The sequence below is a fragment of the Bubalus bubalis genome, chromosome X, assembly GCF_019923935.1.
Source record: "Bubalus bubalis isolate 160015118507 breed Murrah chromosome X, NDDB_SH_1, whole genome shotgun sequence".
Lineage (NCBI taxonomy): Eukaryota > Metazoa > Chordata > Mammalia > Artiodactyla > Bovidae > Bubalus > Bubalus bubalis.
The window spans coordinates 59,712,749-59,733,493 of record NC_059181.1 but is presented as its reverse complement, the minus strand read 5'-3'; positions in this window follow the sequence as shown (position 1 = coordinate 59,733,493).

Below are 20,745 nucleotides of genomic sequence, written 5' to 3'. Positions count from 1 at the left end.
TCTGGGATCAGGATCACAGAGGTGGCATTTTGTCTGCTGCCTCAGGCACTTTCGCTGGTTTTGACAGTGGCTAGTGGTTTACGTTTGCTGCTTTAGGGTTGTAAATTGCAAGTCACTTCTAATTCTACTGCTGGCACTCCTACCGGTTTTGCTGGTTTTGGTGGCCACCCTGGCACACAGCCACCGTGAATGTGCGTGGAATTAAAGTGTCCCAATGACAATGATATCTTGCCTCTCTGTGACACCCAGTCTTTTCCCTGGATTCCCTCAGCTGTTGTACTAGCTCCCTCAGAGTATCTTAATGGCAGTCAACCATGGTCCTCTCCCTGGGGTCTGATACCCGAGCCTGAGCCTTGGCACTCTGTGCCCCACCTTCTCCTATGTGCACAAGCATGTGAGCCACTTCTCAGGTGGAAGTGTTGTTCAGAAACAAACTCTGTGGTGAATCCTCTTCATTTTGCCTTCTGGGAACCTTCTGTTGTGCTGCTCTCTGAGATTCTGGAGTTCCCTCCTGTCCTCACTCATGAAGGGGTTTCTGAGTTTGCAAAAATTTTCTCCTTCATGACTCCCTCCCCAGGGTGCAGGTCCCTGTCCAGAAATACTTTTTCTCTTTTTTTATCTTTGTCTTTTGCCCTACCTCATTCTAAAGAGATTGACTTGCATTTTTGGAAGTCTAGGGTCTTCTACTAGTGTTCTGAAGGTGTACTGTAAGAGTTGTTTCATATGCAAATGAATTTCTGATGTATTTGTGGGTAAGAAAGTGATCTCCCTGTCTTATTCCTCCATCATCTTCCTTTCCCCCCTCATCAGTATCATAGTTTTCTGAGTACTGGTCTTCTGTGTCTTTAGGTAGGATTATTCCTCAGTATTTTGCTGTTGTTATTGCAGTGGTAAATGGTATTGTTTCCTCAATTTCTCTTTCTGTTCTTTCATTGCTAGTGTATAGGAATGCAGGAGGCATTTGTGCATGAATTTTGTATTCTGCAAATTTGCCAGATTCTTAGAGTAGCACCAGTATTTTTCTAGTTGCCTCCTTAGGATTTTCTGTGCATAGTATCATGTCATCTGCAAACAGTGACAGTTTTGCTTTTTCCTTTCCAATTTTGATTCTTTTTTTTTTTTTTCTATGATTGCTATGGCTAGGACATCCAAATCTATTGGGTTGGCCAAAAATGTTCAGATTTTTCTGTAAGATGTAATGGAAAAACCTGAACAAACTTCTTGGAAAACCCGACATGTTGAATAACAGTGGTGAGAACAGATATCTTTGTCTTGTTCCTGACATTAGAGAGAATGGTTTCAGTTTTTTACCATCGTGAATGATTGCTACTGTAGGTCTGTCGTATATGGTCTTAATTATATTGAAGTAGTTTCCCTCTATGCCCACTTTCTGGAGAGTTTTTTTATCATAACCTAGATTTTTTTTAAATTTCCTCTTTGATTTCTTAATTAATCCATTGGTTGTTTTGTAGCATACTCTTTAGCCTCCATGTGTTTGTGTCTTTTATAGTTTTCTTTTTCATGTAGTTGATTTCAATCTCATAGCATGGTAGTTGGAAAAGATGCTTGATGTGATTTCAATTTTCTTAAATTTACCAAAGCTTGATTTGTGACCCAGGATGTGGTCTATCTATCCTGGATATACAACAGGATATCCTAGATATCCTGTTCCATGTACACTTGAGAAGAAAGTTTATTCTACTGCTTTCAGATAGAATGTTTTATAAATATCAATTAAGTTTTCTGGCCTAATGTGTCATTTAAGGCTTCTGTTTCCTTATTACATTTCAGTCTGAGTGATCTGTCCATTGGTGTACGTGAGGTGTTAATGTTCCCCACTATTGTTGTGTTACTGTTGCTTTCCCCTTTTATGGTTGTTAGTGTTTCCTGTATTTACTGAGGTTCTCCTTGTTGGGTTCAAAAATATTTACAATTGTTATATCTTCTCTTTAGATTGATTCCTTGATTATTATGTAATGCCTTTCCTTATCTTTTGTAGCAGTCTTTATGTTAAAATCTATTTTGTCTGCTGTGAGTATTGTTCCTCCAGTTTTCTTTTGATTTCCATTTGCATGTAGTATCTTTTTCCATCCCCTCACTTGTGGTCTGTATGTGTTCCTATGTTGGAAGAGGGTCTCTCATAGATAGCATATATATCTGTCTTGCTTTTGTGGAGTTTTAGGTTAGAGAATTTAATTCATCTAAATTTAAGGTAATTATTGAGATGTTTATTCATATTACCATTTCCTCAAATGTTTTGGGTTTATTTTTATGGGTCTTTGTATTTATCTTGTTTTCCTTCCTAGAGAAGTTACTTTATCATTTATTGCAATGCTGGTTTGGTGTTGCTGAACTGTCTTAACTTTTGCTTGCCTGTAAAGCTTTTGATTTCTCCATCAAATCTAAGTGAGAGCCTTGCTGGTTAGGGTAATTTTTGCTGTTGTTTTGCCCCTTTCATCATTTTAAATATATCCTGCCACACCCTCTGGAATGCAGTTTCTGCTGAAAAATCAGCTCATAACCTTATGATCATCTCCTTGTATGTTTGTTGCTTTTCCCTCACTGTTTTTAATATTTTTTCTTTGTATTTAATTTTTGTTGTTTTATTAATATGTGCCTTGACATGCTTCTCCTTGGATTTATCCTGTATATGGTTCTCTTATACTTCCTGGACTTGGGTGACTGTTTCCTTTCCCATGTTAAGGAAGTTTTTAACTATAATCTTTTCCAATATTTTCTCAGACTCTTTTTCTTTTTTTTTTCTTTCCCTTTTTCTTATTGAACTCCAGTAATTCAAATGTTGGTGGATTTAATGTTGTCCCAGAAGTCTCTGGGACTGTCCTCGTTTTCATTCTTTTCTTTTTATTCTGCTCTGTGGCAATTATGTCCACCATTTTATTTTTCTGATTACTTCTTTTACCTCACTTAGTTTGATATTGATTACTTTTAGTGGATTTTTCAATTCATTTATTGTGTTGTTTATCACTATTTGTTTGTTTGCTTGTTTGTTATTCTAGGTCCTTGTAAACATTTCTTATACCTTCTCAATGCTTTCATTTTATTTTTGAGATATTGGATCACCTTTACTATCAGTATTCTGAATTTTTCAGGTAGATTGCCTATTTCCTCTTTATTTATTTGATCTTGTGGGTTTTTACCTTGTTCCTTCATCTTCAATAAATTTCTCTGTCATCTCATTTTGTCTAAGTTACTATGTTTGTGGTTTCCTTTCCACAGGCTGTAGGGTTGTAGTTCCTTTTGCTTCTGCTGTCTTGTAGTTACATTTGTTCAGGGGTTTATGTTTGCTTCCTGGTATTGGGCTGGTTCCTGGCCTCTGGTAGGTGGAGCTGAGTCTTGCTCCCCTGATAGGCCATGTCTTCTCAGGCTGTGTGTTTTGGGGTGTCCATGAGTTTAGTATAACTTTTTGTAAGCTGTTTGCTGATGGGTTGGGCTGTATTCCTGTCTTTCTGGTTGTTTGGCCTGAGGCAACCAACACTGGAGCTTGCAGGCCGTTGCATGGAACTGAGTCTTGTGTACCTCCAGGAAAGCTCATGTCTACTAATAATTCTTGGGGCTGGGACTTGGTGCTACCACTCTTGGGGATAAGGCTCAACCCCTTCCCAGGGAACCAAGATCCTGCAAGCCATGCATCATGGTCAAAAAAAAAAAAAAAAAGAAGAAAGAAAGAAAACAAAACAAACAGATGATCAAAACCCCCAAGACAAATAACAAAAAATAATCAAACAATACTCAAGACAAATAGTAAAAGTAAAATCAATCAAAACTAAACAATAAACACCCTCCAAAAAACAAAACAACAAAAAAAATTAAGAAGTCAACGAAAATATAAAATAAGAAAACAACCAACCAAATAGAACTCAAAAACCAAGACAAACAATAAAAGCAAAGCTAACAAGAAAAGAAAAACAAAAAGTAAACTTAAATGCAAAGAAAACAGAAAGGAAACACTCAAGAATGATCAAAAAAATGATAAAGGCAAAACAAAAAAAGAAAAAGAAAAAACAAAAAAAACCTAAAAAGAAGAAAAAAGTTTAAAATAACTAAACAAAAACGTGAAAAAAACCCTAAAAAACATAAAAGTAAAATAAAAAAAATAAAAATTAAACTAAACATAAATTTAAAAAATAAAATAAATAAATTAACGAATTTTGTTGTTGTTGTTGGGACTTCCTACTGTCAGTCTCCTTCCCCTAATGGTGAAACACAGCTGACTCCCACCTTTCCACAATGCCCTCTAATACCTCTAGGTATATCTCTGGATATCCTCTGTGCATTGTGGGGGTAATCTCAGACTCTGTCCTGGCCCAGCTGCCTAGTATACTTGCCCCTAAACTCCACATCTGGTAAAGCTAGAATTGTCTCAGTTGTGGGATTACTTGTTTATTCAGATATTCTTCAAACAGTAGGTTTCCCAAGTTAATCATGGGAGTTTAGTCTGCAGCTTGTGCAGCTGTATGGAGAGAATTCAGGTCCTCTTCCTTAGTCACACAGTCCCTGAGATTCAGTTTTGGTTTTGGCCTCAAAACCAAAACCCTAGGCGACAGGAGGCAAAGTCAGAATGGACTAGGGCACAGTTTCTCACTTAGATGGGAGGGACAAGAAGCAGCAACAGACTGGAGATCACATAATCACTCAGGCAGAGAAGGGACAAAGCAGCCACAACTGGAATGTGCGTGCTTATTCTGATGGGAACCCCTCTAATGCCCAAGGTGGCAGAGGCCTGCAGGAGTTTGCAACAGATTGAGATGGGATTGCTCTGCTGGGAGTCCCTTCTAGTGCCTGTGGAGGCAGAGGCTGGCTTGTAGGGAGAGAGTCCATAATGGCAGTCCCACTCCTTGCATGCCACTCAACAATGGTTCCTCACTTCAGAGGCAGATCACACTTCCTCTAGGAGCATTCCCAGTCCTGGAGCTCCTCACTCTCATCTCTTCAAGCTATCTCCTTACAGTCAACTGCAGTCCTCTCCTTAGGTCCCCTCTCCTGTCCCCACATTTAGCACCTAGCCCCTGCCAACATTTGCAAACACCTGTCTCAGGTTGGGCCATTCCAGGGCTGACTCCCCAGGAGGTCCTGGCAAGGGTAGCATATAGGCCCATGAGGGCCAAATGATGCCTTGGCTTGAGGTGGTAAAAATATGCTCAGATGGGTGTCCATGGAGGCAGAAGGTGGTGGGTGGGGAAGGAGTTTGCAATGGTGGTCCTGTCCCTTGTGTGTCACTGAATAATGGCATCTTGCATCGATGGTGGCCTGGCTCTCTTCCGTAAAATTTTCCAGTTGTGGAGTTCCCCACTCCCTTCTTTTTAGAATGTCTCCTCACAGAAACTTATGTCCCCTCCCTGAGTTCAGTCTCCAAGGTCCACTTTTCAATACCTAGACCCTCTCTATACCAGGAGACTCACAACTCAGGTTGGGGTGCACAGGAAGGCACCACAGACCAAGTGCATAGGTCCTACTCTATTCTGCCTTCCACAGACTGGTTGCTGCATTCCCCTCCAAAGTCCCTCTCTTCCTCAGTTGATTCCCCTTCTGTGAGGGGGCTTCTCTGAGTGTGGGAACCTTTCCTTTCCTTCACCTCTGCCCCCTCCCTTCAGAGGAACTGTTCTTTTCACATTGATTTTTTTCTTTCTTTCATCCTGACCAAGTTGTGTGGGTTTTTTCTTGTCCTTTTAAGTGTCTAAAGTCCTCCACTAGTGTTCAGCAGGTGCTCTGTGAGAATTGTTCCATTTGTAGGTGTACTTGTACTTGTTAGGAGAGGTGAGCTCCGTGTCCTCCTATTCCACCATCTTGACTCCTCATCTTGCTATATTCTTTTGTTATTTGATGAGAATTACTAACAGTATGCTTTGATTCCTTTATCATAATACTTTGTATATCTTCTACAAATGTTTCTATCTTGGTTACTATCAGGCCTACAAATGTATTGATAGCATCCTATGTTAACTTGATAACATCATTTGCACACATAAACTTTGTACTATAACTTCTCCCTTTTCACTTTTTTGTTATTAAAATCACTATTAACATATTTAGATATTTTGTATCTATTATCAAATTACTGTCACTATAGTTATTCTTAGTATGTTTTTTTTTTAACTTTAAATGTAGAGTTGTAAGTGAATTATGCAGTACCATTGAAATATTAGACAATCTGAAGTTGTATTATTTGCCATCATCAGTGAGTTTTACACATATACTTATATATTTTTACATTATTCACTATAATCCTTTTATTTTCCTTTGAAGAATTCCCTTTAGCATTACTTGTTAAATTAGGTCCAGTGGTGATGAACTTCCCCAGCTTTGGGGGTTTGGGGGGGTAATCTTTATCTTTCCTTCATGTCTGAAGGACAGTTTTGCCAGGTAGTAGTATCATTCAATGAATAGTAATATTAATTGACAGTTTTTTTTTCTTCTAATATTTTGAAATATCATTCCCCATTCTCTTTGTCTGCAGTTTCTGTTGAGAGATTCCCTATGGTTTTATGGAAGTTGGTAATATGTATTGAGTCATTTCTTTCTTGATGCTTTCTTTTGTTCTTGCTGCTCTTTTGTTCTTTTACTTTGGAAGTTTTAATTATCTTTCTCAGTATATCCACTTTTTAGATTAAAATTATTTGGGGTTCTCTAGTCTCATGAATCTGAATATTCACTTGTCTGTACACATGTGGGAAATTTTTAGCCATTATTGCTTTAAATAAATTTTCTGTTTCTCTCTGTTTTTCTTCTCCCTCTAGGATTCTATAATGCTTATTTTTTCTTTTCTCATGTTTTATGAATGCTGTAGGCTGTTTTAACTCTTTTTCATTTTTAAAATTGTATCTTTCCCTATCACTGGACAATTTCAAATGATATATCTTCTAATTCATTAAGTCTTTTTTTTTTTACTTGGTTGAGTCTGCTGTTGAAGTTTTTTAATTCTTCAGTTCATTTATTACATTTTACACCTGTTGGGTTTGTGTTTGTTTCTGATGGTTTCTATTTCTTTTTTCATTATTTACTTTTCTAATTTTGCTTAGTTTTCTATGTTCCTGTCATTAACTAAACTCCTTTTAGAGGATTTGTTCTGAATTCTTTGTCATGTATTTCATGGATCTCTATTTAGGGTCAGTTATTGGAACTTTATCAGTTTTCTTTGGTGACATTATTATTTTTATGATATTTCATTTCTTATGTTGATATCTGTGCATTTGAGTAAGCAATCTCTTCGTCAAGACATTACAGGTTCACTTTGGCAGTGACTCTTCTCATCAGTGAGTTCATTTTAGGATTATGGATAATTCAGCTGGTAACATCTTTGGGTAAGTGTGGCTTGCTCTTGTCTCTATTTTGGCAAGACTGCTTCCTGAGATCTGCTGGCTGGGAACAGTTGGATAATACTACTGGCTTGGTTCCCTGCTCAAACATGGTTGTAAGATGGGCTCCATAGTTGCCTGGACTCTCTGGTCAACCTTCCTAATCAGGAGGCACTGGATGCTATAATTAGCAGTCAGGCAGGGATATACATTTGCTTCCTTTTCTGACAATGTGTTAGAAATGGTTCCATAGGTATTATGGCTCAATGACTGGATTCCTGAATCAAGCAAAGCTGTCCACCATACTCCCTGCCCAGATAAATAAATCAATTTAGTTATGCAGATGGACAGTGTCACTAGTTGGGCTCCCTGCTCAGGATCCTTTTAACTGTAAGATGGGCTACACAGCCTCCTAGATGTTCTTGTTTGACTTCATTGTTAGTTGGGCCTAGAGGTTATATTTATTCATAAGTACCACTTCAAATTTGCTTCATAGCTTTGACACAGTCATAGAACAAGTTACCCAGCTGGTATAACTAGTCTGTTAGGGATTTGAATCATGCAGAACTTCTGGCTGCATTCCGTGAACAGTAAAAGGTCACTGATTTGGCTGTGCAGGGTGAACAGAGCTGCTGGCCGGGCTCTCTGCTTTGGCATTGCCATAAGTAGAGGTGGAGAATGGGCCACACAGCCTCACTGGTCCTCTGACAAGGCTACCTGGCCAGGCTGGATTGTAGGCTATATTCAGCTGTAGATGGAGCTTTTAATCCACTTCTTTGTTGAGAGAAGACCACAGAACAGTATCCTCAGCCAGTGTGACTCATTGGTTGGTGACCTGGATCAGGCAGAACTGCCACCAAGCTCTTTGGACAGTTAGGTACACTGGCTTGTCTCTGCAAGTGAGCAAAACCACTGACTGGGATTCCTATTAGATCATCATTGTAAGTGAGGCTATAGGATAAGCTATGATGTTTCCTAGATGGTCTGAGTAGGCTTCTTGTTTGGATAGGGCTAAAGGTGGTATTGGAGAAGGCAATGGCACCCCACTCCAGTACTCTTGCCTAGAAAATCCCATGGACGGAGGAGCCTGGTAGGCTGCAGTCCATGGGGTCGCTAGAGTCAGACACGACTGAGCGACTTCACTTTCACTTTTCACTTTCACACATTGGAGAAGGAAATGGCAACCCACTCCAGTGTTCTTGCCTGGAGAATCCCAGGGACGGGAAGCCTGGTGGGCTGCCGTCTATGGGGTCGCACAGAGTCGGAAACGACTAAAGCGACATAGCAGAAAGGTGGTATTTAGCAATAAACAAGCCTACAAATTAGCTTCCCATGTCTGGCTTCTAAGGCCTGTATGGATTATTGGATGAATTAGGCAGAACTGTAAATGGGATTAGGCAGAACTAGGAAGAATTCTGTACATGAATTAGGCAGAACTGTACACAGAACTCCTTAGCTATATGGGTTCAATAGTGGGTCTCTGTAGATAGAAAGATTGGTGGCTGGGTTCTCTATTCTGTTCCCCCTTTGAGGAGGAATGTCATCTGCCAAACTCCAAGTGCCGATTGTTTCTCTATCCCAGTTGAATCTCCATTATTCAGGTTCTACAGATGCTCCAATGGTCCCATGGTCCCTGTAAAGTGAAAAACAAGTGGGCCTCCTGGGAAACAATGCCACAATGCTTTGAAAGCTAGAGGTTAACTTGAGGTTCTTTCATCTTACTAGAGAAATTGTGGCCCTTTGGGGCAGGTTGGGGGGGGGGTGGGCGTTGGTCCTCTTAGTGTGTTGCTGTTCTGGTCTAGAAAAGGGATAATGTGGTTAGAGTGTAGCTATCTGTCTTACTTTTTTAATGTGGTCTTCCTCAGTCTGTGGAAGCGTTTTTCATCCTCACCCTCATGTTCTGGGATTTTCACAATGAGGTCTTATCTATAAATGGTTGCTAGTTAGTCTTCATGTGAGGAGAACTGAAGTTGGCAATGATTTATATTGTCATGATGATGACATACTCCTCTACGATATATATTTTAACCTTACCTTGGGTTTTTACTCTATTACTTTGAGATTATACTAGTACTATACAATCATAATACAGTCACGTTAAGTATATTTTAATATCTGATAAGAAATACTCTTATTCATCTTTCATCCAGAAATATGGTATTCATTCTTATTTATTAATTTTTTCATTATGTCATTCACAATTTTGTACCTTGTTCATGTAGTTCCTACACATATCATATAAAGTTTATGCCATCATATTTTCTAGTGTTCACTGATATTATGAATAGATTATTTATCGATACATTTTCTAATTGGCTATTTGTAGTGTATAAAAGAAGGTATTCATTTGTTAAAATATTTATTTGTTAAACATTACAGTTTATCTACTACTATGGGCAAGAATATCTTAGAAGAAATAAAGTAGCCTTCATAGTCAACAAAGGACTCCAAAAACAGTACGTGGGTGCAGTCTCAAAAAACAACTGAATGATCTAGGTCCTTTTCCAAGACAAACCATTCAACATCACAGTAAACCAAATCTATGCTCCAAGTACTAATGCCAAAGAAGGTGAAGCTGATCAGTTCTATGAGGACCTACAAGACTTTTTAGAACTAACACACACACACACACACACACACAAAAAGATGTCCTTTTCATCATAGGGGACTAGAATGAATAAGTAGGAAGTAAAGAGAAAGCTGGAATAACCAGCAAGTTTGGCCAAAATAAAATCCCCTATGATTATACAGAGGAGGTAACCAATAAATTCAAGGGATTAGATCTGGTAGACAGAGTGCATGAAAAACTATGGGAATAAAATTATAACATTGCACAGGAGGCAATGACCAAAACCATCTCAAAGAAAAAGAAATGCAAGGAGGAAAAGTGGTTGTCTGAAGAGGCTTTACAAAGAGCTGAGAAAAGAAGTGGAAGGCAAAGGAAAAAGGCAAAAATAGACTCAAGTGAATGCAGAGTTCCACAGAATATGAAGGGGAGATAAGAAAGCCTTCTTTAACAATACAAAGAAATACAGGAAAACAACAGAATGGAAAACAGTAGAGCTCTCTTCAAGAAAATTGGAGATATCAAAGGAATATTTCATACAAGGATGGGAAAAATAATGGGCAGAAATGGTAAGAACCTAACAGAAGTAGAAGATATTAAGAAGAGGTGGTAAGAATATACAGAAAAATGATGCAAGAAAGGTCTTAATGAACTGGATGACCACAATGGCTGCTCACTCATCTAGAACCAGACATCCTGAAGTCTGAAGTCAAATGGGCATCAGGAAGCATTATTACAAAGCTATAGTTCTTGGAGGGGATGGAATTCCAGCTGAGCTACTAAAAATCCTAAAGGATGATGCTGTTAAAGTGCTACACTTAGTATGCCAGCTGCTGCTGATGCTAAGTCGCATCAGTCATGTCAGACTCTGTGTGACCCCATAGACCTCACCCACCAGGCTCCCCCAACCCTGGGATTCTCCAGGCAAGAATACTGGAGTGGGTTGCCATTTCCTTCTCCAGCAAATTTGGAAAATTAAGCAGTGGCCACAGGATTGGAAAAGGTCAGTTTTCATTCCAATCCCAAAGAAGGGCAATGCCAAAAAATGTTCAAACAAGTGCACAATTGTACTCATTTCACATTCTAGCAAGATTATGCTCAAAATCCTCTAAGCTAGCCTTCAGCAGTACATGAATTGAAAATTCCAGATGTACAAGCTGGATTTAGAAAAGACAGAGCAACTGGAGATCAAATTTCTATCATTCATTGGATCATGGAGAAAGCAAAGGAATTCCAGAAAAACATCTACTTATGCTTCATTGATTATGCTAAAGACTTGACTGTGTGGATCACAAAAAACTGTGGGAAATTCTTAAAGAGATGAGAATACTAGATCCCCTTACCTGTCTCCTGAGAAACTTGCATGTGGGTCAAGAAGCAACAATTAGAACTGGACATGGAACAAAGGACTGGTTCAAAATTGGGAAAGGAGTATGTCAATGCTGCATACTGTCACCCCGTTTATTTAAATTATATGCAGAGTACATCATGTGAAATGCCGGGATGGATGAAGCACAAGCTAGAATCAAGATTGCTGGGAGAAATATCAATAACCTCAGACATGCAGATAACACCACCCTTATGGCAGAAGATGAAGAGGAACTGAAGAGCCTCTTGATGAAAGTGAAAGAGAGAGTGAAAAAGCTGGCTTAAAACTCAACATTTAAAAAATGAAGATCATGGCATCCAGTCCCATTACTTCATGACAAATAGATGGGAAAAAATTGGAAACAGTGACGGACTTTATTTTCTTGGGCTCCAAAATCACTGCAGATGGAGACTGCAGCCATGAAATTAAAAGACGCTTGCTCCTTTGAAGAAAAGGTATGACAAACTTAGACAGTGTATTATAAAGCAGAGATATCACTTTGCAGACAAAGTCTGTATAATCAAAGCTATGATTTTTCCAGTAGTCATGCACGGATGTGAGAATTGGACCATAAAGAAGGCTGAGTGCTAAGGCATTGATGCTTTAAAACTGTGGTGCTGGAGAAGACTCTTTAGAGTCCCTTGGACACAAAGAGATCAAATCAGTCAATCCTAAAGGAAATCAACCCTGAATAGGAAGGATTGATGCTGAAGCTCTAATACTTTGGCCACCTGATGTGAAGGGTTGACTCACTGGAAAAGGCCCTGATGCTGGGTAAGATTGAAGGCAGAAGGAGAAGGGGACCACAGAGGATGACATGGTTATATAGCACCACCAATGTAATGGACATGAATTTGAGCACACTCGGGAGACATTGGAGGACAGAGAGGTCTGGCAGTCCAGGGGGTTGCAGTCCATGGGGTCACAAAGAGTCACACTCGACTTAGTGAATCAACTACAGCAGCAATGGCTCATAAGTTCTAATAACCTATCTGTTATTTTTTTGGTTAAAAAATTATGTCATCTTTCCTTATCCTCTTATGTTAATTGCTTTAAAATTAAAATAGCTTTATATTATTTTTGTTAAGAATGTTCTCTTAATACTCTTTGTTAAAAATATTCTCTTAATACTCTCATATTCTCTTTGTTAAGACCTATTATTAGTAAATCTTATTTTGTTGTTTATAAATCTATATTTTAATCAAACAATTTATAATAATGTAGAAGTTAGAAGTTCTTATAGACCACAGATTGTTTGTTGAAGATGACTTTATTTTGTGTAACTGAAAACTTAAATTAATATCTAGATTGAAATCCCCTTAAATCAGATTTGCTTTTTTTTTTCCAATCAAGTCCAAGGTAATTCAGGGTTATTTTCCTCCTGCCTTCCCTGGCTTGATTTTATGTTCTAGGAGATTAACAAGGTGGTACATTTCAGGTTGGATAAGCTACCTAGTCTCTAATGGTTGACATCTATAGCCTACTGACTTCTACTGAGAATTGTCGGACCCCAATCAATCTCTTTTCATTGTTCTGAGCAAATTCTCTAGGGTTCTCAGCCTGATCACAATGCTTATGAAACTTCCCTCGGTTTTAGTATATCTCATGATAAAATTTTTAGCTTTGGCCCTTGAAAACAGGATTCAGTGAGCAAGGATTCAGTGAGTTTATGCCCAGTTTCCTAGGTACTCCATGCCACTAACATGGCTCTCTTATACACCTTTCAAAAAGCAGCGGAAAGTGAAACAAACATACGTGTTTCTCAGCTGCATAAACCGATTGGGTGGTTTGTGTTTCTCTATCAATTTGAGGGACCAGGTTGCTTTGGGGCCCTCTGAGTGACTCCTGCCACACACACTGGTCTGTGTCTCTTATTTCCTTTCTGAATCCCTATGTCTAGATTGTCAACTCCCACCACTAGAGTAGAATAACTGGCTCTTATGTCTTTATTCATTCTTCCTAATCTACAGACCATTTAATAGACATTGATTCTTGGTATTCAAAAGCCTATTTTGAAAATAAAAATCCAAAAAATAGCTTTTATCACTTGTTATTCTTTTGTGGTCTCCTTTTGGGGCAATAAGACAGTATTTCATAAACACTCTGAAATGGGGGAAATGTTCTAGTGTAACAGAAACTGTAAGGAGTTAAAAATGAGTTTTGTAGCAGTAAAATATTGCCATAATATGAATACTTAAGAAGGAAGAGATTCCCTTTACTACCATCACTTTAGTCTTATTCATACTTCTTCACCAGAGTTAATAATTCTAATATATTTCTATACTATCTTTTTCTCTTCTTTTTAAAGGATCCCCCATTGGCTCAGATGGTAAAGAATCTGCTTACAATGTGGGAAACCTGTGTTTGATTTCTGGGTTGGGAAGATCCCCTGGAGAAGGGAATGGCAAGCCACTCCAGTAGTCTTGCCTGGAGAACCCCTAGGACACAGGAGCTGGTGAGCCACAGTCCAGGGAGTTGCAAAGAGTTGGACACAACTGAGCAACTAACATTTCCACACACTTCTGGTGACTCAGTAGTAAAAAATCCACCTTCAATGCAGGAGACACAGGAGATGTGGGTTTGATCCCTGGATTGGGAATATTCCCTGGAGGAGGGCATGGCAACCTACTCCAGTATTCTTGCCTGCAGAATCCCATGGGCAGAAGAGCCTGGTAGGCTATGCATGCTTTTTAAAATCAGTACTATAAATAGAAAAGTGTAATATATATGCCTCTAAAACTTATGCTTTTCACATAAATAGCATATGAATCATTTCCCACTCTAGTTCATATAAGCCAATATTATACTATTTAATGACTACATATGCATAATATGTATAAGCTATAATTTAGTCATTTGCTTATCAGGAGACATTTAGTTAATTCCAGGCTTTTACAATCTAAACATTACTACAGTCTAATAGGGATTCTAGAAGTTTGTAGACTCTAGGCACATCTCTTTTATAATTATTTCTCTGCAGTAGCCCAACAACCAACTGGCATGCTGACTGGTCTTTCAATACACACTTGAGACTGTAAGTTCTGAGATTTATGGACAAGAAGGATGCTGTCAGATTTAACTGTCAATTCCATGAAGAGAGATAAGATTCTAGAAGTGGAGAAGAAATGTTCACTAGAGGATAATTGATAAAGGAGAACCTTCCAAAGGCGGGGGGGCAAAGACCAACAAAGACAATGGGCAAAGGAATGAATGCCTTCAATACTGCAGAAACATGAGCTCATTAAGAATGCTTCACCAATAAGGAAGAGAGCTTTGACAATTCCTACCCAGCAGAATTTGATAATTTTAAAAGATCAGTGACTTCTGTGTAATCTCCTATTTTCTTTTACACATTGCTGTTTTATTTCAGGCATATTGTTCCTTTTCCTTCATTGTATATTGTGTGTGTACAAATAAGTTGTCCATTAGTATACTGTCATCACCACAGGAAGCCACATCTATACCTGATGAATCTAACTTCTCATTACTCAGAGACATTGAACTTGATGCAAGTGTTTCTTTTGAAGACAGGGTTGAACATGTCTGATGTGTTGGGAGAGGACCACATATTTGGATGGTAAATAGGGTTAAATGTTAAAAGCAACAAGTTCTCCAATATCCATTTTAATCTTATTATGTAGTAGCAAAACAGTAATAAAACTAAATTGTGATTAATGCAATGGGAATGGAGGTAACATGCAAATTCTGTGTCATATCCTTAAAAGGAAGAAACAAGCTCCCTTTTCTGTTCTTTCCTTTAATTGAAATATAGTTAATTTACAATATTATGTTAGTTTCAGAAGTACTACACAGTGACTTGATATTTTCAGATTATAGTTCACTTAAAGTTTCTATAAAATATTGTCTGTATTCTCTGTGTTGTACATTACATCTTTGTATCTTATTTATTTATTTTTTTAGTGAAAGTGAAAATTTTGTTTATGCTCAGTCGTGTCCGACTCTTTGTGACCCCTTGGACTATATAGTCCATGGAATTCTCCAGGCCAGAATATTGGAGTGGGTAGCCTTTCCCTTCTCCAGGGGATCTTTCCAACCCAGGAGTCAAATGCAGGTTTCCTGAATTACAGGCACATTCTTTACCAGCTGAGACACAGGGGAAGACCTTTTATGTAGTAGTTTGTACCAGTTAATTCCCTTCTCCTATCTTGTCCCACCTCCCATCCCTCTCACCATTGATTAACCACTATTTTTCTCTCTGATCTGAGTCTGTTTCTGCTTTGTTGTATGTACTCATTTGTTTTAATTTTTAGATTCCATATATAAGTGAAAAATACAGTATTTGTCTTTCTCTGTTTTACTTCTCTAAGTATAAGGCCCTCCACATATTTTTTGATGATATCTTTTTCAATTAAATTTTAAATGTAATTGCTTGTTTTGGGGGTATCAAAATGCAGTTGACTTCTGCATATTCATTTTTCATCAAGCAACTTTACTACTTAATTCTAATAATTTACTTTTAGTCACTTTCATTTTGTTTTGTTTTATATTAATAATCTTGTGTAAGTAATAGCAGTTTAAAATTTTTAATGCTTTCAATTTTTATTTCTTCTTCTTAGTTTACTGTTTTGGCTAGGACCTTTGCTATTAACTGAAATTAAAATGGTAGCAGTTGGAGCAGAATCAATTTGGCAGAGTAGGAAGATCCTGAGCTTGTCTCCTCTTATGTACACTTCAAAACTACAACTCTCACCGAGACTGACTTGAAGATTAGTAGAATGGCTCTTCTACATCCAAGGCTGTAAAAAAAGAACCATATAGAGTCTGAAGGAGAGGAAGAGAAACTATCTAATTTAGACCCACAACTCTAGCAGGTGACCCAGAAGATAGGGGGATACATTAGACTTCATGATCATCCCTGGGGCGAGGGGTAGTGTGAAGGGTTTACGACACACTTTAGGCACTCAAGCCCTGGGGTTCAACAGCAGAAAGATGAGCCCTCTTAGCTGGTTTGAAGACCAGTGAGGTTTACCAGAGGACTGTAAGAAATTGAGATTCCACTCTTGAATAGTGCATGCACAGATTTGCTTGCTTCCAGTCACAGCATAGATATAGAAGGTTAAAAACTGCCTGGTGCTCTGGCCAGCCTGCCAGAAATACCTAGCATATCCCCCAGTCTACACTGGGCTCTGACTATAGCACCTCTTGTTCTGGCACTGCCAGAAGAAAGGGAGGTCATGATGGCCAATGTGCATGCACCCTGTTGTGAAAGAGAAGAGCCAGCTTAGGCTCTGGTCCTATCTCTACCCAGGTAGAGGCAGCCATTGCTGGTATCTATATGTGTGTGCACACTAGAGAAGGAGCAGAACCAGCTCAGGCACAAGCCCTGCCTCAAGCCAAGGCAGAGACTACCATAGCTGGCACATGCATGTACCAAGAAAGAAGCAGAAAGGGTTTAGTAGTGTAGCTCCAATCCCTATGGCTACAACCTCATCTCTAACGAAAGTATGCAAACTGAGGAAAAAGTGAAACAAATACAAAAATGCAGCCCCAAATTAAGTGGTTAAGAACACCTCCAAATAAAGCAAAGACTTCCATCATAACAGGGAGAAATTCAAATCCCTCAGAACCTATGCTCCAGCACATAAGGCCCCAGAGATAGGATGGTGATCATCATTCAGCCTAGCAGAATCCTCAATTTGCACCTGGTTCTGGCGGGACAGCTTCTGTTTCCAGCCTAGCCTACCTGATGGCTGTCAGTGCACCTTGAGGGGAGACATATAATTTCATAGAGACAGAAAAAGTTATCAAAATGAAAAGACAGAGGAATATGTTTCCAACAAGAAAAGAATCCCAAAAAACCTCTAGTGAAACAGATAAACAGTTTACCTGATAGAGATAATAATAAGAAAATTAACTGAACTGAGGAAAAGATGAACACAAAGAAGATTTTAACAAAGAAGTAGAAAAATATAAAATAGAACCAGTCAGAGCTGAGGAATACAATAAAGATACACTAGAAGGAATTAATAGCAGATTAAGTGAAGCAGAAGAATGTGTAAGTGATCTGGAAGATAAAATAGAAATGGTCCATTCAAAAAAGCAAAAAGAAAAAATTAATTTTAAAAGAAAAGAATACTGTAAGGGACCTCTGGCGCAATATCAAGTGTACTAACATTCACACTATAGGGGTCCCAGAAGGAAAATACAGAGAAAAAGGGTAAAAAAATGCATTTGAAAAGATTATGGCTGAAAACTTCCTGAGCCTGAAGAAGGAAACAGATATTCAAGTATAGGAAGCACAGAGAATACCTATCAAGATGAATGCAAAGAGACTAACACCAGGACATATCATAATTAAAATGGCCAAAGTTAGAGAACTCTAAACACAGTAAAATAAAAGCAAAGAGTTACACACAAGGGAACCCACATAAGGCTATTGGCTGATTTTCCAGCAGAAACTTTGCAGGCCAGAGGGGCAGGGTATGATATATTTAAAAGGCTTAAAGGAAAAACACCTGCAACCTAGGGTACTCTATCAATCAGAATTGAAATGGAGAAGGAATTTTTCAGACAAGCAAACACTAAAGGAGTTCTTTACCACTAAACTGACCTTGGTATAGGGGCTTCTTTCTTCTTTGAAAAGAGAAAGGTGTAACCAGAAATAAGAAAGCATAGGAAGGGAAAAATCCACTGTTAAAAACAAATATATAAAGAAGGTAGGAGACCAAACATTTAAGGTAGTATGAAAGTTAAAGGAAAAAAAAATCATAAAATTATTTATAAGTTCAGTAAACAGTTATGAATAGGCATGAAGGTATAAAATACACCAAAAGACATAAAATGTTTGGGAAGAGTAAAAAATGTAGACATTTAAAATGTGTTTGAACTTAACTGTCAGTTTGAAACAAGTAGACATAGCTGTTTAGTTATATTCCCTTGTGGCTCTTCTGGGAAGGAATCTGCCTGCAATGCGGGAGACCTGGGTTCAGTTCCTGGGTTGGGAAGATCCCCTGGAGAGGGGAAAGGCTACCCCCTCCAGTATTCTGGCCTAGAGAATTCCATGGAGTGTATAGTCCATGGGGTCGCAGAGAGTTGGACACGACTGAGCAACTTTCACTTTCACTTTCAGACATAGTTATAGGTCAACATTATAAACGTCATGATAACCACAAATCATAGCTTATAATAGATACACAAAAAATAAAGAGAAAGGAACCCATATGGAACACTAAAGAAAATCATCAGACCACAAAGGAATATACTAAAACAAAAAGAAAATAGCAAAGAGGAACTACAAAGACAATCAGAAAAAAATGAAATAGCAATAAGTACATACCTGAGTAATCACTTTAAATATTTGTAGACTAAATGCTCCAGTCAAACAACATAGGATGCCCAATTGAAAAATAATGCTGCCTAGAAGAGACTCATTGTGAGAGGCTGATAAAGGATATTCCATAAATAAAAATAAAGGTAGAGTAGTAATATTAATATTAGATGCATACAAGTTTAAAAAAATCTATAATAAAAGGCATAAAAATACTATATAAAAATAAAGGCATCAATGCAAGAAGATATAACATTCCTAAACATATATGCATCTAGTATAGGAGCATCAAAATATATAAAGCAAATACAAACAGCCATTAAGGGAGAAATTGACATTAATACAATAATAATAGGAAACTTAACATCCCACTAACATCAATGGATAGATTAACTAAACAGAAAATTATTAGGTAAAGAATGACTTTAAATGACACACTAGACCAGATAAACTTAGTATTATAGATATCTACAGGAAATTCCATCCATAAAAGAGCAGAATACACATTTTTTTCTCTTTAACATTTAAAAATTATAATTTTCACATTTTCTTTCATTTTTATTAAGATATAAATTACATACAATATTGTATTTAATGTAAGATTAAGTTGTATAGCATGATTATTTGTATTTCATACATCACTGAATTATTACTACAATGAGTTGAGTGAATATCCACCATCTCATATAAATACAAAATGAAATATTGTTTTCCTTATGATGATAACTCTTAGGAGTACTCACTTAACAATTTTCATAAATAGCACACAACAGGGTTAATTGTATTGTGTCGTACATTATATCCCTTGTACTTACTTATCTTATAACTGGAAGTCTATATTTTTAAATCCCTTCATCGATTTCCCTCCCTCCTGCCCCTTGCCTCTCAGTTCAGTTTGGTTGCTCAGTCATGTCCGACTCTTTGTGACCCCATGAATCGCAGCATGCCAGGCCTCCCTGTCCATCACCAACTCCCGGAGTTCACTCAGACTCACGTCCATCGAGTCAGTGATGCCATCCAGCCATCTCATCCTCTGTTATCCCCTTCTGCTCCTGCCCCCAATCCCTCCCAGCATCAGAGTCTTTTCCAATGAGTCAAGTCTTCACATGAGGTGGCCAAAGTACTGGAGTTTCAGCTTTAGCATCATTCCTTCCAAAGAAATCCCAGAGCTGATCTCCTTCAGAATGGACTGGTTGGATCTCCTTGCAGTCCAAGGGACTCTCAAGAGTCTTCTCCAACACCACAGTTCAAAAGCATCAATTCTTCGGCACTCAGCTTTCTTCACAGTCCAACTCTCACATCCATACATGACCACTGGAAAAACCATAGCCTTGACTAGACAGACCTTTGTTGGCAAAGTAATGTCTCTGCTTTTCAATATGCTATCTAGGTTGGTCATAACTTTCCTTCCAAGGAGTAAGTGTCTTTTAATTTCATGGCTGCAGTCACCATCTGCAGTGATTTTGGAGCTCAAAAAAATAAAGTCTGACACTGTTTCCACTGTTTCCCCATCTATTTCCCCTGAAGTGATGGGACCAGATGCCATGATCTTCGTTTTGTGAATGTTGAGTTTTAAGCCAACTTTTTCACTCTCCTCTTTCATTTTCATCAAGAGGCTTTTTACTGCCTCTTCACTTTCTGCCATGAGGGTGGTGTCATCTGCATATCTGAGGTTATTGATATTTCTCCTGGCAATCTTGATTTCAGCTTGTGCTTCTTCCAGTCCAGCGTTTCTCATGATGTACTCTGCATATAAGTTAAATAAGTAGGGTGATAATATACAGCTGTGATGTACTCCTTTTCCTATTTGGAACCAGTCTATTGTTCCATGTCCAGTTCTAACTGTTGCTTCCTGACCTGCATACAAATTTCTCAAGAGGCAGGTCAGGTGGTCTGGTATTCCCATCTCTTTCAGAATTTTCCACAGTTTATTGTGATCCACACAGTCAAAGACTTTGGCATAGTCAATAAGAACTAACACACATCTGTTAGTGTCCTCTTTGATTTCTTTCACCAGTGTTTTATAGTTTTCTATATATAGGTCTTTGGTTTCTTTAGGTAGATATATTCCTAAGTATTTTATTCTTTCCATTGCAATGGTGAATGGAATTGTTTCCTTAATTTCTCTTTCTGTTTTCTCATTATTAGTGTATAGGAATGCAAGGGATTTCTGTGTGTTGATTTTATATCCTGCAACTTTACTATAGTC